Source organism: Schistocerca cancellata, chromosome 5 (genome assembly GCF_023864275.1).
Source record: "Schistocerca cancellata isolate TAMUIC-IGC-003103 chromosome 5, iqSchCanc2.1, whole genome shotgun sequence".
NCBI lineage: Eukaryota > Metazoa > Arthropoda > Insecta > Orthoptera > Acrididae > Schistocerca > Schistocerca cancellata.
The window spans coordinates 77,443,192-77,450,837 of record NC_064630.1 but is presented as its reverse complement, the minus strand read 5'-3'; the positions used below and the strand labels follow the sequence as shown (position 1 = coordinate 77,450,837).

General features: G+C 39.3%; 1 pseudogene; it reads left to right on the top strand.

Annotated features, from left to right (window-relative positions):
* The first annotated feature begins 859 nt into the window (after positions 1-859).
* Positions 860-978, top strand: LOC126189266 (5S ribosomal RNA; annotated as a pseudogene).
* Positions 979-7,646: the final 6,668 nt, after the last annotated feature.

Here is a 7,646-nt window from a genome sequence, read left to right as displayed (position 1 = left end):
GTCTCCATTCGTCCCTCCATTCACGCCTGTCGCGACACCACTGGAGGCGGGCTGCACGATGTTGGGGCGTGAGCGGAAGACGGCCTAACGGTGTGCGGGACCGTAGCCCAGCTTCATGGAGACGGTTGCGAATGGTCCTCGCCGATACCCCAGGAGCAACAGTGTCCCTAATTTGCTGGGAAGTGGCGGTGCGGTCCCCTACGGCACTGCGTAGGATCCTACGGTCTTGGCGTGCATCCGTGCTTCGCTGCGGTCCGGTCCCAGGTCGACGGGCACGTGCACATTCCGCCGACCACTGGCGACAACATCGATGTACTGTGGAGACCTCACGCCCCACGTGTTGAGCAATTCGGCGGTACGTCCACCCGGCCTCCCGCATGCCCACTATACGCCCTCGCTCATAGTCCGTCAACTGCACATACGGTTCACGTCCACACTGTCGCGGCATGCTACCAGTGTTAAAGACTGCGATGGAGCTCCGTATGCCACGGCAAACTGGCTGACACTGACGGCGGCGGTGCTCAAATGCTGCGCAGCTAGCGCCATTCGACGGCCAACACCGCGGTTCCTGGAGTGTCCGCTGTGCCGTGCGTGTGATCATTGCTTGTACAGCCCTCTCGCAGTGTCCGGAGCAAGTATGGTGGGTCTGACACACCGGTGTCAATGTGTTCTTTTTTCCATTTCCAGGAGTGTATTTGGAGCCCATAATGCTTAAATACAAAATAATTTTTAATGTATTTTGTGTAAACATGCTGAAGTCTGTGAGTTATGTAATACACCAAGGAACACGTGCAAGGCAGTTGCACCCTAGTTTCCTTTGGTCAGAACACAATAAAAAATGAAACCAATATTTTTCTTGGCCAATGGCCATGCTGCAGTGGTAACGCCAGTTCCCATCAAATCACCGATGTTAAGAGCTGTTGGGCTCGGCTAGCACTTGGATGGGTCACCATCTGGGTCTGCCGAGTGCTATTGGCAAGAAGGTGCACTGAGCCCTTGTGAGGCCTATTGAGAAGCTGCTTGACTGCGGGGTAGCGGCACTGGTCACAAAAGCTGACAATGGCTGGGAGAGTGGTGTGCTGACCACATGCCCTCTGTATCCACACCCGGTGATGCCTAAGGGCTGAGGATGACATGGCAGCCAGTCAGTACCGTTGGCCCTTCATTGGCTGTTCGGATGTTGGTTTTTTTATGCTTTCTTGTACGTGCTGGAACCATGTTATAAATGGGTCTACATCCACTGACTATTGTGTCAAATGTTTGTTGATAGTAAATATTGGAATTGAGAATAGTTAATTGTAAATAATAATGATACAGATGTACGTTTAGAAGCAATACTGAAAATTTGTACTGATTCACAAATCCAAGAGCATATTACACTTAAAAGCATCAACTGTAACTGTAATTAATTTACTCAGGAAACTTGTGTGCATTTTGTTATAATACACAGCTTCCATTACATTTTGTTGTAAGGCACAACTTACATTCATTTAAACCTGCTTACAGTACTAAAACCTAGGTGCGCCTCTGTAATTTTTACCCCACCCACTTACCTCGATTATTCCTTGATGCCTCGAGATGTGTCCTAACAGTCAGTCCCATTTTTTAGTTGTGGTATTAATTTCTCTTCTTACCATATTTATTCAGTACCACCTATTTAGTTAACCGGTATACCCATATAATCTGCACCATTTTTCTGTAACACTACATTTTAGATGCTATTTTCTTACGCAAATTAATTTTCAGGTTGGGTGAACACCTACTTTATCTCCCTCAATGAACACTGACATAACAAGATTGAATAGGCGTTTTGTTGTGATGACTGATCTGTAGTGTAATCAGAGGATTAGGTTAAGGTGGCAAGGTGACAGTTTGGATGCGTGTGGCCAAGCTGAATGGGGAAGCAGAGTGTTAAAAGTAAAGTATTGTTCCATACTTGTGCAGATAGTATTGTATGGGTGGGTACAGTGGAAGTTGTGGGGGTTTCATTGTGTGTAAGCATTATCTGGTAGGGGGGATTCAGTTCAACGGATGAGGCCTACTCAAAAGCAGAAGTCCTAAGCTACAGTCAGCGAGTCTGCAAAAGATCATACAGACAGCTCATCCCAGTATGACTAATAATATAACTGAGTGGGGGGGGGGAGCTAATAAGAAAATCACCCCATTAATAAATAATGCAACTGCTGATAGTGGACCAAGCACACTGCTCAGCATATTACTGCTGACTACGATGGTCACTCCTTCGTAACAAAAAGGTACACACACCTTGAGGCTGTGTGGGTGCCAAGCTATTTGGAGCTAGATGTAAAATATTGATTTGTAGAGTAGCACGATGTCTATGTTCATGCTATATTTAGTGCACTTTTTGCTATAAAAACAAACTGCAAGGTAAATTCAGAAAGCACATATGGGATAATAAACAAGTATCTCATGAGTGCATGACATATATTGTCCGTAATCTAAAAAAAATGCAGTTGGGAAATGCCATACTGTCTTTTAACCACATATAATAAATAGTTATAGTTTATTTCATGATAAACAGTTGATAAGATGTAACTGGTATTATTATATGACTTCAGTATATCACTGTTTGTTTACATTCCATGCAATGACTGAAATTTAAGTATCATGTAAAAATAGTGGATAAGACATGTACGTAAGCTCAAAGGGGGACATCAAATGATACTACATGTGACCCCATAGTATGGGGCGGGAGGGCAACTTTTAAATCTTAAATGGAAACCCCCATTTTTTATTGCAGATTCGGATTCTCTATAAAGACGTAATCAAGTTTTGTCTATTTAAACTATTGATATATGGCGATGAAATCAAGAAAAATTAAAATTTCGGAAGAACTCTGATTTATTTAGAATGATCCAAGAAGGACTCATCAAATCGATACAAAATGTGTACAAATTCTTTCATTACGCCAAATTAAGCTTTTTTTTTTTTTTACAAAACCCACCACAGGTTTTGATGGAGGGAGGTGGAATGGTGTTAAAATCTTGTTAGGGAACTCTTCACAATTGCATTACTCACTCGAATTTGGTGCTACCATGGCCAGACTTTGAGCTATGGCTCAGTATAAAGGTCGGTGCAATGCAATCATACGTCACTGCACTTTCAGATTGTGAACCGTAAACATCAACTGACGAAAGTAAATTATTCTTTAGCAAAACATGGCTCACTATCCTCCTGCAGAGATTGTCGATATGATGTTAATTTTAGGTGAATGCCATAACAATTGTGCTGCAGCTGAGCAGTTGTATGCGGATCGTTTCCCAAACAGACGACATCCAAGCAAAAACATTATTCGAAATTGCACTCAATGAGCTCAAAATGGATACATGCACCATCCACCTCGTCCTCTCGAATACAATGAAAATGATGCTCGTACCCTTACCATACTCGGCTGTGTTGAACTGGATCCCGAAATTAGTAGTTCTGCGATTCAGAGACAAACTGCAATACTGAAATCAACTATTTTGAGGATTATGAAGGCATATAAGTATCATATGTATCATATCACACTGACACAGGCATTAATGCCAAAAGATATGCAAATACGCATGCATTTCTGCTAATGGGCCTTGGAAATTATAAGAGGTGACAATGATTTTTTTTTTAGATACGTTATGTTCACCGATGAAGCCACATTCAAAGACAATGGCAAACTAAATCATCATGATTGTCATTATTGGTTCCCTGTCAATCCACACTGGCACAGACCCATTGACAATCAACACAAATGGTCGTTAATGGCCTGGTGTGGAATGTTAAATGGTTACTTGATAGGACCATATTTTTTTGACCGAAATGCAACTGGGGAATCTTATTTACAACTTCTCCACAATGAATTGTTGGAGTTAATGGAAGATGTTGATTTAGAAACTGGACAATGAATGTGGTTCCAACAGGACGGAGCACCTCCTCATTATGCTAAAACTGTGGGAACGTTTTAAATTTACGGTACCCTGGTCAGTGGATGGATGCGGTGGACCAATTCAGTGGCCTCCAAGTTCACCAAACCTAACACCTGATTTTTTCTTGTGGGGTTGTTTAAAAAATATTGTGTATGACAGACAGCCCACAATGCGAAACGATATGGAGCAATGCATTTGAAGACCATGTGCAGCCATACCATGGGATGTGCTGCTAAAAACTATGGACAACTTTCGCAGATGATTGACTTTACGCATTGAACCAAATATATGAGAGGAAAGGGGACTCACACTAATGAAGCACCCCATGGGAAAATCATTCTACTACGTCCATGTCGTCGTTCCTGGGTAACACTAAAAGTAGGATACAGTACATTTTGTACAAAAATAGCTTAATTTGGCATAACAAAAGAATTGGTGCACATTTTGTATTGATTTGAAGGTCTTTCTCGGCCCATTCTAAATAAATCAGAGTTCTTCCCCAATTTTACTTTTTTCTCGATTTCAGCACACACTATCAATGGTTTAAAAAAATGTTTCAGACAAAACCTGATTACTTTTTTATGAAGAATCCGAATCTGCAATGAGAAATGGGTGTTTCCATTTATTATTTAAAAGCTGCCTCCCGCCCCACCCAAGGGGGCGAGGTCTGGAGTTCATGTGTAGTATCATTTGATGTTCCCCTTTGAGCTTACAAACTTGTGTTACCCACTTGTAACGCCGGAAATGCATATCCTCCTATTTCCATCTATTGTACTATAAATTTGTTTTCTTTATTTTTGTTACCTGAATATATGACATTTCTATGTCTTTACATATTGTAATTGTTTTACTATTTGTATATATATATTTATACCAATAAATGATAGAACAATATACTCGTTACAATTTGCAGATGACCAACTGATTATAGCCCAAGACTATGAGGACATAGAGTATATGACCAGAAAATTGATTCAAGAATATAAAAAATCAGGTCTAAATGTAAACATGAATAAAACAAAGTACATGGTAATTGGTGGAGTGAATGGAGACTTAATATTAGAAGAAGGGATGGGAACAATAACAGCTACTGAGGAATATAAATATTTAGGTGTGAAAATTACAAATGATGGGAAACAGGACAAAGAAATTAGATCAAGAATAAATTCTGGAAAGACGACAATCTCTTTATTAAATGGAATTCTCTGGGACAAACACATAACAACTGATAACAAAATAAGGATTTTTAAAACAATAGTTAGGAGCATTATTACATATGGTTCAGAAGTGTGGACAACAAAATGGCAACTGAAATCAAAATTATTAGCCACAGAAATGGATTTCTGGAGACGTTCAGCAAGAATATCAAGACGAGAAAGAATAAGAAATGAAGTAATCAGAGACAAGATGAAATGTAAAAATTCAATTATTGATTTCATCGAGCACAAACAACTTAAATGGTATGGACACATCAGACGAACGGAACAGGAAAGGCTACCAAAATGCATAATCGACTGGGTACCAATTGGAAGAAGAAAAAGGGGACGACCATCTGATACATGGAAACAGGGAGTCCAGTCAGCAATGAGGAAGAACAACATTCCTGAAGATTTATGGACAAATAGAGAAGAGTGGAGAACAATAATTAGTGACTTACTGTAATCTAGAATAGGCGCTGGAAAAATGTACTCACATTGTAAATCCAGAATAATAAAATAATATATATATTTATGAATTTATGTCGATGTATAATTGGTTTGTTTCGTAAATATTATTTGTATTTTTACGCTGGGTCGTGCCTAGGGAAAACTGCTATCGAACGATTACATCGATAGGTCGTGTGTAGAATCAAAGTGTGTAGGATCTTTGGTAGTGTTAACTCTGCCGCGTGGAGCGCACAGGCGTCTAAAGCTAGCGAAATGAGGGATGCTCAACTACCGGACCTACCGATAGATGGCTCTAGCGCGTGCCGGCCAAAGATCATATCATTGAGTGCCCGCCGTATCTGAATTTGGCAAAAAAGCAAGTGTCAAAACACGGATGAAAATGTTTTTCGTTCTGCGCCCTCATAAGTCTTTTATATTGGATGTACTAGATATCTTCACATCAACATAATGAAGTGTTTCTAATCTAGCGAGAAAAAAACAGTGACAGTTCTGCTATGAAATTCCTAAATTCGAGTGTGTTTCGGAAGTTTGGCAAGCTGAGCTATAAATTGTTTACTAATAATTTTACGAGTGCTTTACTTATTTGCCCGTTTTAAAATACTATTTAAGATTCAATGAAGGTCAACAAATTGCCTTGGTTGCCGAAGCTGTTAACTACAGGTATAATTCGGAAAATCAAATGTGGAAAACAGTGAAGGCGCCTCTTGAAAAAAAGTTGACATCGTTTGCTTAGGGGTATCTCTACTGACAACAGAAATTACAACTGAGCTATTAAAGTATTACTTACTTATGAACGGAAAAATTGTTATTTTGCTTTATCTGAAGTGATTCATTACCGATCTGCATATATGCTGACACTGTAATTGCAACATGCACTTACGAATTTGGCTCTCTCTTTGATCAGAAATTTGAATGCCATGATTTTATTAACGCCTGTACATGACACAGTGTATTTTAACTGAGTGATAAGGTAGAAGCACCAGTTTTTGACATTGCTTCAGTCTTTGATACATGACAAGAAATACATTTAAATGAGATAAACACAAAGACCAACGTTAAGGTTCCTCTTAAATGCATAACTTGTATCATTTGGAAGTTAAGTGTAGTATTAATATTATATTGGACTGATCCATGATGATATAGGAAGTGAAGGAACTTGTTGAAAATAACATTGATCACAGCTGTTAATTTTAAGGTTGGGGTGTCTTAAAACTGTAATTTTCCAGTCTGAAACCCAAACAGTGACTGGTACCATGGTTTTATTTTAAAATTGAATTCAAAACATGTCAGTGAGCAAAATTAATTACACTATGAATTACAACCATGGAATTTTATTTCTGTGAATCTTGGTTCCAGTCTTTGACATGGTGTCTATCACTGGAATGACTGGTTGTCATCATACGGCCCAAGCAAAAAACAAACCTGAAAGCGAAAGCTGCAGAAGCTGGCCAGACAGGCACCCCAATGGCTGCTACAATCTGTGTGAGACAAGGGTGACATTATATTGCAAATTTAGTGTAAAATGTTCCATATTGTCTGAATTTGCCCTATACTGACAGGACATTCCAGTCCAGTCGATTTTCTTATCTGCAAAAGTACACTAGCCAATACCAGTGGTACAAAGGTAGTGCCAAATTACAAACTATCCAGTAACAACAGAAGTATTGCTGGACAATGTACAGTAAATAATATGTAATAACTTGAGAAATTCAGAATTGGTTTGAAGAAATAGAACAGTATTTGGAAAGAGAATAACATTTTGAAAATAACAAATGACACAAGTAGAGTTTTCAGTTATTATGAAATCACACTTAATTAATTAGTTTATTTATTTTCCCCTCTTCTCCATTCTCAAGGGAAAAATGTGATAACATAAAAGTGCAAGAAAGTTGTGTATAATGTTGGAAATGATGAAAAAGAAAATCTCACTATGCTTTTAACAGCATATGCTGCTGTAAAGCTTGCTCCTCCTAAGAACATGATTTTTTCTGGTACAGACATCTGATACAACAATTCCACAGCAAAACTTACTTTCAATAGGTGTGGTAGCAGTGCA